The sequence below is a fragment of the Callithrix jacchus genome, chromosome 18 (assembly GCF_049354715.1).
Source record: "Callithrix jacchus isolate 240 chromosome 18, calJac240_pri, whole genome shotgun sequence".
Classification (NCBI taxonomy): domain Eukaryota; kingdom Metazoa; phylum Chordata; class Mammalia; order Primates; family Cebidae; genus Callithrix; species Callithrix jacchus.
In genome coordinates this window covers 31,495,586-31,509,527 of record NC_133519.1, presented here as the reverse complement: position 1 = coordinate 31,509,527, position 13,942 = coordinate 31,495,586, and the positions used below count along the sequence as shown (strand labels likewise).

Sequence of the window (13,942 nt, the reverse complement as noted above, 5' to 3'; positions counted from 1 at the left end):
GAGAAACAAATGTATGTGGTTAAGCCACGCTATTTCTTATATTTTGTTATGGCAGCCCAAACTGACTAAGACACAAGAATATTACTTACTTTGAAGCTATTTTAGGGATAATAGTCAATTCGTGGAAAGAAGTTCATGGTACAAAACCATGAGGCTAATCTACTTGCTGCATGATGTCTACATGGTTGTCTGGTTAACTATTTTCGCCATTTTATACAGGTGGAGTTACCTTGTATTCATAGGACAGGACATTTTTCTCCAAGTGCTCTCATATTTACCTTACACCCTCTTTTCATGAATAGCAGTAAACTTACCAGAACATTCTCTACACCCATATTACAGATGAAGAAATTCATACACAAAGAGGCAGTGGTAGACCAAGGAAACTTCCAATTCCTTGCATGCTTCTGGTTAATCTTACGACAAGACGGAAGCACCTATAATCCAGAAACTCAGCTGTCTATTGACAGTTCTCTTGGGTTAAGATAATAATATTTAACAAAAGAAGTTCTGTCCACCATCTTATAATTCTGAGCTGGTACCTACACTCCTCAAACCTTCTCCTGCAGAGATTTATCCCTGCTGTATTCAAACTTCTCTTCATAGGCTTGGTTAGCAGATTTAACTATGGATAAAGCCCTGAAAATAGAGAGTGTTCTAAGTTGGAAACATAAGTTGGTTAGGATAATTGTGCATCTCGGATTGCCAAAAGGATTAAGTTGTAATACTAGTCTCCACCTGAAAATGTATACCCTCTTGTTTGTTGTGTAACTGTGTAGTTATCCAAAAAGCAGACGTTTCAATCCTCTCTGTGTTAAGTTCATGACACAGGTCTGCAGAAAGTCATTTCCGATATTAGGAAAAACTAGGGAGGCAATTAGGTTTACTGTGAAGTTACCAGCTTCCCCTTTCTGCCTTTGTGTCCCTGTAGAATATTTTCATGCCACTCAAATAGCCACTGCCTTCACATTTCTTCTGCTTTCACACTAATCTCATTAAAGGATCTGTAGTTTGCTCCCACTAAGAATGTTTTCCCATTAAGAAAACAGCTGAAAAATGTCACCTTTCTTGAAGGGAGTAGATTTCAACATGTTATATAAGTGATTACTCTCTAATTATTGATGTATGAGAATCTGGTACCTCAACTGTAGGCCAGTGTGAAAAGGAACAAAGTCCAAAATCATGTATATCACAGGCTTATGCAACTTACTTGACAATGATAGAAAGAAAGGCGGCAAGTGGTCAAAATTCCAGAGTCCAACTTGATTCGCTTCATAGCTGGCATCCAAGAGGATGAGGTAGTAAGTTTCTTGGTTTCTTGGTCATAGCTATGATGAAGACAATATGAGTTTCTCAGTTGTAACAAGTGTCAAAGTCTTACAAATGATTCCAGAAGACCAATGTCATTTTAGATAGCCCACACACTGGTGGGATAAGACTCCAGCCAGAAGTAAATGGCATGAAGAAATGATTTAGCTCCTAATTACAGGCAAGGGATACCCTTAAGAACCAGAAAGAATACCAGAGTCCCAATCAAGTGGTCGAGAGATCAGAATAAGGCTCCAATTAGTCAAATCATAGAGCATGGGTATGTTCTCTAAAAACAGTCCCCCAAGAAGCACATGACAACGCAGGACTAAACATGCAAGGAATTCATCAGGAGAATATCTGTGAAAGCTAATAGGAAAGGAGCTGTAAAAGACAGAGAGAGCTGTCAGACAGGGATGGAAGTATGACCCCAAACAAAGATGTGAGGGGAGGAGAGATGGGTGAAAACATTCCAGACTGCCAGGCAGTCTAGGAATGGTTTGGCAAAGCTGCGGGGGAATGCCTGAACCAAAGTTGGGCATCAGAGGAGTCCTGTGTCTACAAGGAAGGGGCCTTCTAGGTATCCCTGCCATACTCAATCATTGGCTGGGAATAGCCTGGACAAGTATAGCCTCAGTTCTAAGGCAGCATTCAAAGAGCAGCTTGGGTCCATTAGTCAGTTAGACTCCCTGCAGCTGGAGATCTGCAACTTCTCATGACCACTAGAAGGAGCCAGCCCAGGAGGATTTACCAAAGGCTTGGTGAAGGAACAGGTGCAGAGCTTATACCAGATACCAGTATTACCAAAACAAGACTGATTCCAGACCCTGCAGCTGACCATTGTTCACCTTCCACCTTGGTGTGAATTGGCTTAGTGATGAGGAACAGCAAACTCAGCAGACAGAATTTCTCTGTGTTTAAGTGAAAATGTGCTTCTGTGTGAAGGCACAATTGGCAATTATTAATCTTCCTCTCCCAAGCTTGTACAAATTAAGGAGGAGCTCTGAGCTATGAATTTCAGCTCAGGGCCTTCAAAGATAAATGTTATAACTTTTAAAAATTTTCCAGGCCAGGCACAGTAGCTCACACCTGTAATCCCAGCAATTTGGGAGGCCGATGTGGAGTGATCATGAGGTCAGGAGATCAAGACCATCCTGGCCAACATGGTGAAACCTCGTCTCTACTAAAAATACAAAAAATAGCCAGGCATGGTGGTGGGCACCTGTAGTCCCACCTACTCAGATGCCTAAGGCAGAATAATTACCTGAACCCAGGAAGCCGAGGTTGCAATAAGCCAAGATTGTGCCACTACACTCCAGCCTGGCAACAGAGCAAGACTCCATCTAAAAAAAAAAGAAAGAAAGAAAGAATGAAAAACTTTCAGCAAGATAATGCCTAATGGTTATCTACATTTCACTGTGTCATTTGCATCCTGTCAGATAACACTACTCCTATCAGTGTTTTATGTTGTTCCTCCAGCCTGTTTTCAAGCAGTTTTCTTCCTGTGGAACAAACAGATAATAGTGGGGGTGACATGATCTGCTTATTTTTACACTGCTGCTCTACTGCAAATAGCTTTCCAGTACCGCTGTGTCTCAGCCCATATGTGCTGCTATAAAGGAATATCTGAGGCTGGGTAATTTATACAGATAAAAGGTTTCTTTGGCTCATGGTTCTGCAGGCTGTATAAGAAGCACTGCACTAGCATCTGCTTCTGATGAGGGCCTCATGCTGCTTCCACTCAGGATGGAAAGGAAAGAGGAGCTGATGTGTACAGAAATTACATGGTAAGGTAGGAAGCAACAGAGAGAGGAGGAGGAGTCAGACTCTTTTTAACAACCAATTCTCACAGAACTAAGAGTGAGAACTCACTCCTGTCAGAATGACACCAAGCAGTTCATGAGAGGTCCACCCCAAAGATCCAAATACCTCCCACCAGGACCCACCTCCAACACTGAGGATCAAATATCAACCTGAGACTTGACAGGGCCAAGCAAAATATATCCAAACCATAGCACAGTAGTTCAGCTCCTGAATAACTATCATGTTTTCCAGTGCAATAGTTTCCATAAAAATGATAATAGTAAAGGGCAAACAGAATTCATGCTTTCTACCAGCAGTTTTTCTACTAGTTATGTACTAGGGTATATTCTAGAATCTGGAGATTCAACAGGAAATTAGATTAAAATAATCCCACTTTTTTTTAAACTGCATTTTAGGTTTTGGGGTACATGCGAAGGACATGCAAGATTGTTGCATAGGTACACACATGGCAGTGTGATTTGCTGCCTTCCTCCCCTTCACCTATATCTGGCATTTCTCCCCATGCTATCTCTCCCCAACTCCCACCCCCTGCTGTCCCTCCCCAATTTCCGCCCAACAGACCCCAGTGTGTAGTACTCCCCTCCCTGTGTCCATGTGTTCTCATTGTCCGACAACCGCCTATAAGTGAGAACATGCAGTGTTTGATTTTCTGTTCTTGTGTCAGTTTGCTGAGAATGATGGTTTCCAGGTTCATCCATGTCCCTACAAAGGACACGAACTCATCGTTTTTCATGGGAATCCCTCTTTTAAGAGAGTCACATTCTATCAAGGTAAAACAGTCTATTTAAAAATACACAAATTAATGGAGAAGAAAATACCATGACATAGAATAATAGAAACTAAATTCCCTTAGAAGTTATCTAGTCCAGTCCTCTAGTTGTAAACCAGTGACCCAGGAAACATGCGAGGCCAATGGCTACAAACCACCTTTGAGTCCCAGGTGTACTTTTTCTTGAGCTACTGAAACTATATTACTTACAGTGTATCAGCCCCAAGCCTGATGGATTTCTAGTCAATTTGTCAATATTCTGAAGTTCTATATTTCCCTAATCTGTACTGCAGAAATCCACTTGAAATTCCTTCTATTTTATCCCAGTAAGATCTCATTTTAAATCAGCAGAATGCTCCTTTCTGCCATCTTCATTGCTTGTCCCTACCCAACTTTGCCTTCAACCAACTTATTTCATTATTTCATATATATTTCTTTCTTTCTCTGTCTGTCTCATTTTTATGCTACCCATACCCAGACTCAATATTTCAACCTCATTCTCTCTTCTCCTGGCTTGAATCCCCAGTTGCAATCTAAGGATAGGTTCTATAAAGTCTACTTTCTATATGTCTTTTGCATCTTTCTATCTCGTGATTTCCGCTTCTGGCAAATTAGATCTGGCTATCATTATTTTTTTATTTTGATATGGTATTATTTGTCAATTTTGCTTTTGCTGCCTGTGTTTTTTATTTGTTTTTGTTCATGTTGTTTCTATTTTTTTTAGAGGCAGGTTTTTGTTATGTTGTCCAAGCTGGCCTGGAACTCCTGGGCTCAAGCAATCCCTCCATCTCAGCCTCCCGATTACATGGAACATATCATCCCACTTCCAGCTATCATAATTTCTTAGACTGTTGGAAGAGGCCTCTAACTGGCCAGCCAGATTTTAGTTTCCCTGTTACAGTTTATCCTGAAGACCACTGCCAGATTCATCTTCCTGCAGTGAGCCTCTAAAACACATTACTCTTGCTTAAAATTCTTTACTGGTTCTTCTTTCCCCCCATTTAAATCTCATGCAAGGGACTTCCCAAATATGCCTAAAGCTACTTTTCCAGTCTTATTTGTAACTATGTTCCAGACAAACTATACTATCTAGAGTTTTCTCCTTGAATAAACCCACCTTCATATATATATATTTATGCTTATCTCCCTACCTGAAATCCAGGCATTTTCCAAACCCATCTTAAATCTAAATTCTTTTCTTTGGGGTCAGACTTTGTACTTTTTTCCCTAGAGCATACTGAGATCTAACTAATCATGAATCTAATGGCAGCAAAGGCTGGATTGGGGTAGATCTTGAGGAGAGTAGCCATCCTTTTACAAAGCAATTGCCATAGGTGAGGTTATTATAGGATTTTTCAGCATCCTCAGACTTGGGATGCTGGGATGCTTCCACTAGAAAGAGAAGCCCAAAGTGATTCAAAGATTTGAGATTCTCAACTTCATTAAAAGACTTGATGAGGCAGGGTATTCAGCATAAGTTGTCATTCTGGAAACTGCTACATTAAAATTTGTTCTGATTTTCAGAATAGTTGGACCTTTGTTGCAAGAAATAAAAGACAATTTTAATTCCACCACAGGAGCACTCTGGCTATCTGGCATGACTTGAGCTGAGAGTTTAAAAACCTGTGCCTGTCATCTTCTTTCTTAACAGCTTCATTGCACTCAGAAGCTACCATTCCTACCCTTGATCTTGTGGTCATTACTATAATCATACAGGTAAATGCAGCAGCCACTTGTCATCTGCCCTACCCCCACCCTGCCCCACCAAGGGACCTGCTTCAGTAGGTACTTCTCACAATCAAATATAGGTGATAATGTGGTTAATTGTGATGCCACTGCTTGCATGCATTACTACATCACAGTTCCCAATTTTTAAGGCACTCAGCACTGCATTCAAGTCCAAAGACATGACCAAACCAATCCCAATATTTTATTTTTAAGTTTCCATTTTCTTGGACCATTCCTGGCACCAACTTCTGTATCAGTTAAGGTGCTTTCAGGAAAGAGAAACCTTACCAGTAATTTTAACATAGAGAATATTGACATGGCTTTGCTGTGTCCCCACACAAATCTCATCTTGAATGCCATTGTGTTGTGGGAGGGACCCACTGGGAGGTAATTGAATCATGGGAGCAGATCTTTCTTGTGCTGTTTTCATGATAGTGAATAAGTCTCATGAGATCTGACGGTTTTAAAAAGGGGAGTTTCCCTGCATACGCTCTCTTTTCTCTTGTCTGCTGCCATAAGAGATGTGCCTTTCAACCTTGTCATGATTGTGAGGCTTTCCCAGTAAGTCTAATAAACCTCTTTCTTTTGTAAATTTCCCAGTCTCTGGTATGAATTTAACAGCAGTGTGAAAATGGACTAATACAAATACAGTATTTTAAAGTATTAGCAAGGTATCAGAGTCTTAAAGGCAGAAAGAGAACACAGAGTGTCACAGATAGTTTCTATAGAAGGAGCTGCTGCTTCTATGCCAGAAGAGAAAACAGGAACAGGTTGGTATTATTAAAATGTGGAGGCTTAGGAGGAATTTGCAGAGCTTGAATCTCATCTCTGAAGAGGGTGCTAGCTGCCTGGTGCTGCTTTACCTGAAGTCACATGAAGAAACTTGTTCTAGAGTTTGGGAACAACTATAAATCAGAACTAGCACCAGCATGGCTGCAGAGGGGAAGACCTTTTTCTGCAACAATACTAACAGGACCAGGAAGCAACCAGGACGGAGCAAAGGGGAATGAGGTTTGCAGAGTCCCAGCCCCAGCAACACAAAGCACAGTATAAAAGAACATGTTCGAAGTTGAGAGAATGTAACTTAATCAGAAAGCATTCTTTAAACCCATCTCAAATGAGTTTAAATCCTCCTCCTCCTTTGAGGCTTTCTTGAGTTACTCTCCATAGATGTGTTTTTCTATCTCCTTAGAATCGCTAAAGCAATTTAGATGCTTTTTGGTGTCACTTACATTTTTACCTGTACTAGTTATGCCTATAGCTGTCTTAATCTCTCCCCTCTGCACTGTCATCCTTCTCCATACACAAATACATACATATTAGAAAAAAAATCAATGAATGATGGAGCAGTGTTTCATTTATTTCCATATTGCCTGTAACTTCTCAACAGCTAGTTGAACTTGTTCACTGCTGAATCCCCAGTGCTTAGAACAGGACCTAGAGTATAATACATCACATATGTGTGTGTGTATGTGTGTGAAAATGAATGATTAAATGAGTTAGTGAATAAATACAACTGAGTTGAATATCAGTCCTGGAAGTCAGATTTGGATGACAATAGGGGATTTTGAATCTGGAAATGTTTTGATTAAACAGTAATGCCATTTGAGGAAAGAAAAGAAAATATCTTCTTTTTACAGCGATTAACCTAATCTCAAACTTGGAAACCTTTTCAGCATCTAATTCACTGCCTTCCTTCACTCTTCCCCTTGACCATGTCAAAAGAAAGATTTAGGTGGATCCAAACCTGAAGCTGCTCCTATAACACAACAAATGTAGAGAATGTGTTTTGCAATCAGTAATAATGACCAAAAATGTATTTGGCATAGACTTGCTTGAAAAGATAAACACAGCAAATTATATTCAAAACAAAGAAAGAATGGCTCTTAGCATTCCTGTGGTAAGAAATAAAGTCAGTTCCAAATCCCAGGGTACCAGAGAGTTTAAAATCTCATGGCAGATGAATTTAATCACTTTCCTGTGTTATTAATAAGAAAACACTAGAGAATATAGCTGGTGGAAGAGGAGTTTTCAGTGCTCATTCTCTCACAATAATATTAATTTTAATAACCATCCACAACAAAAATACTTGCACAAGACCTAAGGAATCCAGGTGAGAGATTACAGCACCTGAACGCAGCACAGAAATAAGAAAAGACACATAGAAGAGGATAGGAGGGACAGTTTCACACTACCTGCATTACCTCTCCCCCAAGCCTAGGCAGCACAGCTCTGCAAGTTTCTCCTTACTCGTTTAAGTAAGGAGAAGAAAATGAGTATGCAACTTTGCTGTGGACCCTATTACCAGCCCTGCCCTAGTAAATACCAGTGCCAGACAAGTCCTCACAGACCCAGGCTCTAGGCCCAACCAGGTGTTGGGCCATATATAATCATCCTAGGCTGCAGGATGACCCCTGTGAACCCAGTTTTCCAGACATGCCTGAGTCAGATCAGCAGCCCTCATGGCCCCAGACACCAAATGAACCACTGAGAATCCAGGTTTTAGGCCCACCCCAGTACCAGGCCTAAGAACTTCCCCAGTGCCAGGCTAGCTCCTGTGGACACAAACTTGAGGTCCATCCCCATGAACAGTCACCAGCCCACCCCAATAAACCACAGTGCTATCATGGCCCCTGTAGATGCAAACACCAGGCCTGTCCACATGGCTGTAGCTTCAGGCCAAGCCCAGTGAACCCAGGCTCCAAGTCTTTCCCATGGACCTATGCATCAAGCTGACCTCTGTGAACCTAGGCACCAGACCTGTTCACCTAACTTAGGCACCAAGCCAGCTCACCTGAGGACTTCAGCAGCAAACCTGTTGTGGAATTTGTATGTCAGACTGCCAAGAATCTCTGCCCAGTCTGACTGTAAAGGGCTTTCCCTGACAAAACTTGTCTCTAACAACTAGAAGAGGTCCCTGATTTTTAATATCTGCCATCAGTAGTTCAAGACCACAAGATCACAAATAATCTGGAAATGTGACACACCAAAGGAATAAAGCACCAGTAAACCATCCCTAAAGAAATGAAAATACACAAACTTACTTAAAGAGAATTTAAAGTAATTGCCTTAAAGAAGTCCAGTGAGCTAAAATAGAACAAAGTAAGACAACTAAACGAAATCAGGGGAAAAATACACAAACAAAGTAAGTTTAACAAAGAGATAGAAACCATTTAAAAAATACACACAAAAATTCTGAAGCTGAAAAACACAATTACAGAACTGAAAGACTCCATATAGAACTTCAACTTGATCAAGCAGAAAAAAAGAAAAGTCAGCAAACTTTAAGACAGGGCAGTTGAAATTACATGGTGAGAGAAACAAAAAAGAAAAAAGAGTGATAGTCAAGAAAGTTTACAAGACTAATGGGAAACCATCAAGTGAACCAATAAATGCATTATAAGAGCCCCACAAACAAACAAAGAAAGAGGTCAAAGCTTATATAAAGAAATGATGACAGTAGACTTTCCAAATCTAGAAAGGGAGCTAAACATTCAGATTCATAAATCCCAAAGAACTCTAGTTAGATTAAACATAAAGAGATCTTCACTGAGACACATAATCAAATTTGCAAAAGTCAAAGATGGGGAATTTTAAAGGCATCAAGAAAAATGTGATTCATTACTTACAAGACAACACCTGTAAGACAATCAGTAGATTTCTCAATAGAAACTCTGTAGGACAAAATGGAATAATATAGTCAACATGCTGAAAGAAAAATAAAATGCCAACCAAGAATACTATATGTGGTGTGTTAGTCTGTTCTTGCATTCCTATAAAGGAATACCTGAGGCTGGGTAATTTATAAAGAAAGAGGTTTTATTTTTCACTCACTTTTCTTCAGGTTGTATAGGAAGCATAGTGCCAGTATCTGCCTCTAGGAAGGGCCTTGGGAAACTTGCAATTATGGCAGAAAGTCAAGGAAAGTAAGCATGTTACATGGCCAGAGAGGAAGCAAGAAAAAGAGGGGGTGCCACTCAGACCTTGAGTGAACTACCAGAGCAAGAACTTACTGATCTGCAAAGGAATGGCAATAAGCCATTCATGAGCAATATGGCCCCATAATCCAAACACCTCCCACCAGGCCCCACCTCCAACATTGGGGATTACATTTCAGCATAAGATTTGGAGAACACAAACATCCAAACTGCATCATTCCACCCCTGGCCCCAAAATCTCATGTCCTTCTCACATTGCATATAATCATCCCTTCTAATAGTCCCAAAAGTCTTAACTCATTCTAGCATTAACTCAAAAGTCCCAAGTTCTGAGTCCCAAGTCCAACGTCTTATCTGGAGATGAATCCTTTCTACCTATGAGCCCACATTTGTCTCAAGTGTACACAGAATATTCTCCAGGATAGATAATATGTTATGCCACAAAACAAGTCTTAACAAATTTAAGAAGACTGATATCATATCAAATATCTTTACTGACCACAGTGGTATTAAATCAGAAATCAATGACATAAAGAACTGTGGAAAATTCACAAATACATGTAAATTAAATAACATTCTCCTGAACAATCACTGGAAAAAGGAGGAATCAAAAAGAACATTTTAAAATATCTTGAGAGAAAAAAAATACTAAAACTGAGAGATGAAGGAAAAGCAGTTCTAAGAGCAGAGTTTATAGAGATAAATGCCTACATTTAAAATATATGAAAAAAGAGACATAATAATGGATGCCTCAGAAATTAAAAAGATCATAGGGGGCTATTATGAATAATAATAACCAACAAGTTGAATAATCTAGAGGAAATATATGAATTCCTAGAAACATGTAACATACCCAAGTTGAGGGAAGAAGAAATAAAAAGCCTGAACAGATAAACAAAAAATTGAAATAGTAATTTTAAATCTTCCAATAAAGAAAAGCCCAGGACCAGGGCTTTTGTCTCAAGTGCACATAGAATATGCTCCAGCCTATAATCCCAGCACTTTGGGAGGCTAAAGTGAGTGCATTGCTTGAGCCCAAGAATTTGAGACCAGCCTGGGAAACATGGTAAAATCCCATCTCTACAAAAAATACAAAATTAGCCAGGTGTGGTGGTGTGCACAGGAAGTCCCAGCCACTCAGAAGGCTGAGGTGAGAGGGAGAGGGAGAGCCAGGGATGTGGAGGTTGTTATAAGCAGAGATAGCCCTGCTGCCCTACAGCCTGAGAAACCGAGCTAGATCCACTCTCAAAACAATAAAAAAGAAAGAAAGAAAAGAAAAGGAAATAAAGAGAGAGAGAAAAAGGGCCCAGAAAAAGATAACTTCATAGTTAAATTAATATTACTCCTTCTTAAACTCTTCCAAAAAACTGAACTAGAGGAAATCAAATTCATTTTATAAGGCCGGTGTTATCTTCAAAACAAAACCAGACAAGGATATTGTAAGAAAAGAAAATTCTAGGCCAATATCCCTAATGAACATAGATGAAAACATTCTTGACAAAACTCTAAGAAACTGAGTTTACAAGACATTAAAATGATTATACATTGTAACCAAGTGGGATTTATCCTTGGGCTAGAAGGAAGGTTTAACATATAAAAAACAATAAATGTGATATATCAAATCACAAAAAGACAAAAAAGAAGATAATCTCAATTGATGTAGAGAGAGTGTTTGACAAGTCAGCATCCTTTCAAGAAGAAAATTCTCAACAATTACATATACAAGGAATGTACCTTAAAATAATAAGACCATATATAATATGCTTACAGCTAATTTCATGCAAAATGGTAAAAAGCTGAAAAGAAAGCTTTTCTTCTAAGATCAGAAACAAAATAAGAGAGCTAACTCTCACCCCTTCTATTCAATATAGAAATGAAAGTCCTACCAAGAGCAATCAAGCAAGAGGAAAAACAAAGGAATTCAAATCAGAAAGGAAAATGATAAGTTGTCTTTGTTTGCAGTTGACATCATGTTTTATATAGAAAGCCCTAAAGACTTCTCCAAAAAGCTTTAGAACTGAAAAACACATTCAGTAAAGTTGCAGGATACGAAGTCAACACTAAAACTTGATTGCATTTATATACACTAACAACAAACTATCCAAAAAAAATTAAGAAATAAATTCCATATACAATAGCATCAAAAAGAAAAAATACTTAGGAATACAATTAGCCAATAAGGTGAAAAATCTGGACATTGAAAACTAATCATTGATTAAAGAAACTGAGGAAGACACAAAAGAATGCAAAGATATTTACTGTTCATTAATTGGAAGAACATTGTTAAAATGTTTATATAACCCATTTATTTTTGGTTCCATATGAATTTTAGGACTTCTTTTTCCTATTTGCATGAAAAATGCCATTTATATTTTGAAAGGAATTGTATTAAATATGTAAATTTCTAAGACTCTCTTGTAGTTAGGGCTTAGATGCAATTAATTTTGCCAGTGAGGTAGACATCTAGGCTCAGAAAGCAAAGGGATGGTTTCCAGCTTTATCCGTGTCCCTGCAAAGGATATGCACTCATCCTTTTTATGACTGCATAGTATTCCATGGTGTGTATGTGCCATTTTCTTTATCCAGTCTATCATTGGTGGGCATTTAGGTTGGTTCCACGTCTTTGCTATTGTGAACAGTGTCACAACAAACACATGTGTGCATGTGTCTTTATAATAGAACAATTTATTATCCTTTGGGTATATATCCAGTAATGGGATTCCTGGGTCAAATGGTATTTTGATTTCTAGATCCATGAGGAATCACCACAGTCTTCCACAATGGTTGAACTAATTTACACTCCCACCAACAATATAAAAGTGATCCTATTTCTCCACATCCTCTCTAGTAACTGTGGTCTCCTGATTTTTTAATAATTGCCATTCTAAATGGTGTGAGATGGTATCTCAATGTGGTTTTGATTTGCATTTCTCGAATGACCAACCATGATGAGCTTTTTTCCTAAGTTTGTTGGCCACATAAATGTCTTATTTTGAGAAGTGTCTGTTGATATCCTTTGCCCACTTTTTGATGGGTTTATTTTTTTTTAATTATTTTTCTTGTAAATTTAAGTTCTTTGTAAATTATGGATATTAACTTTGTCAGATGGATAGATTGCACAAATTTTTTCCCATTCTGTTGGTTGCCAGTTAACTCTAATGATATTTTATTTTGCTGGGCAGAAAGCTGGAAACCATCATTCTCAGCAAACTGACACAAGAACAGAAAGCCAAACACTGCATGTTCTTACTCATAAGTGAATGTTGAACAATGAAAACACATGGACACTGGAAGGGAAACATCACACACCAGGGCCTGTCAGGGGATGGGGTCTAGGAGAGAGATAGCAGGGGTGGGAGGAAAGGGGAGGGGACAGCATTGGGAGAAATACCTAATGTAGATGACAGGGTGAGGGATGAAGCAAACCACCATGGCATGTGTATGTGTATGTGTATGTAACAAACCTGCATATTCTGCACATGTGCCCAGAATTTAAAATATAACAATTTAAAAAAAGAAAGCAAAGGGAAGCAAAAGCTAAATTTTCATGACAATGTTGATGGGCAAATGTATTTCAACAGGTGTGCTTATATCAGCTGAGCTTCATGTTCCACCCTTTAGTCCCACAATTGGTATGTTGAAAGCATCTGCAGTGATAAAAAGCATTTCCTGTCCTCCGGATTAGTAGCTCTATTGGTGTGACTGCACCAGTCCTGCAGCAACCTCCTAGTTTCTGCTCTTTCAGCCCCTCCCTTCTTTTTTTTTTTTTTTTTTTTTTTGCAAGCACCTAATTCCCTGTATTACATACCTTTCTTCTTGAAATAGTGGTTTTTATCTCCTGCAGTGTATCATAAGCATATGCATATAAATCATAATGTGAACTCTTACAAACAGAAGTACTTTTCTGAGGCATTATGCCTATAATCAGTCAGCAGGTCCCCAAACATCTAATTCCTGAATATCTTATATGTCCAGTGTCTACTACCCAATTCCCCTGATGCTACTCTAATTTAAGTCCTCAGCCTCTCTGTCCTATAGTGTTGAAATAACATCCTGGGTTTTGGTCTTCTAGTCATCATCTGCTCTAGCCTCCATGTGAATCTGATCTTGTCTGATGTCACTTCCTTGTTCAAAATTCTCACATGAACCACCAAAATCCAGTAGATGGTATCCAAACCTGTGATGGTGGTACTTTAGTAACCTTTATAACCTGTGCCCTGCATGTTTAACCCATATTCTGCTATTCCAATCACTTATGGTCCAGCAAAACTGAACTCATTGTAGCTCACCCTGTCATGTGCTCCTACTTTGCTACTCATTTGCATGTATTTTTCTCTCTCCTTTTTTGAATTTCTTGTCCCTTACCTATCAGGAA

The 13,942-nt window shown here is 39.0% G+C and overlaps 1 long non-coding RNA gene across 1 annotated transcript in view; it reads right to left on the bottom strand.

The window, feature by feature from the left end:
- The window catches only part of LOC144580266 (uncharacterized), a 145,338-nt gene extending 144,008 nt beyond the window's left edge, over positions 1–1,330 (bottom strand). Inside the window, exon 1 of the long non-coding RNA XR_013529549.1 lies at positions 1,211–1,330. This is a non-coding gene — a long non-coding RNA (uncharacterized LOC144580266). The remainder of the gene's footprint in view (positions 1–1,210) is intronic.
- Positions 1,331–13,942: the final 12,612 nt, after the last annotated feature.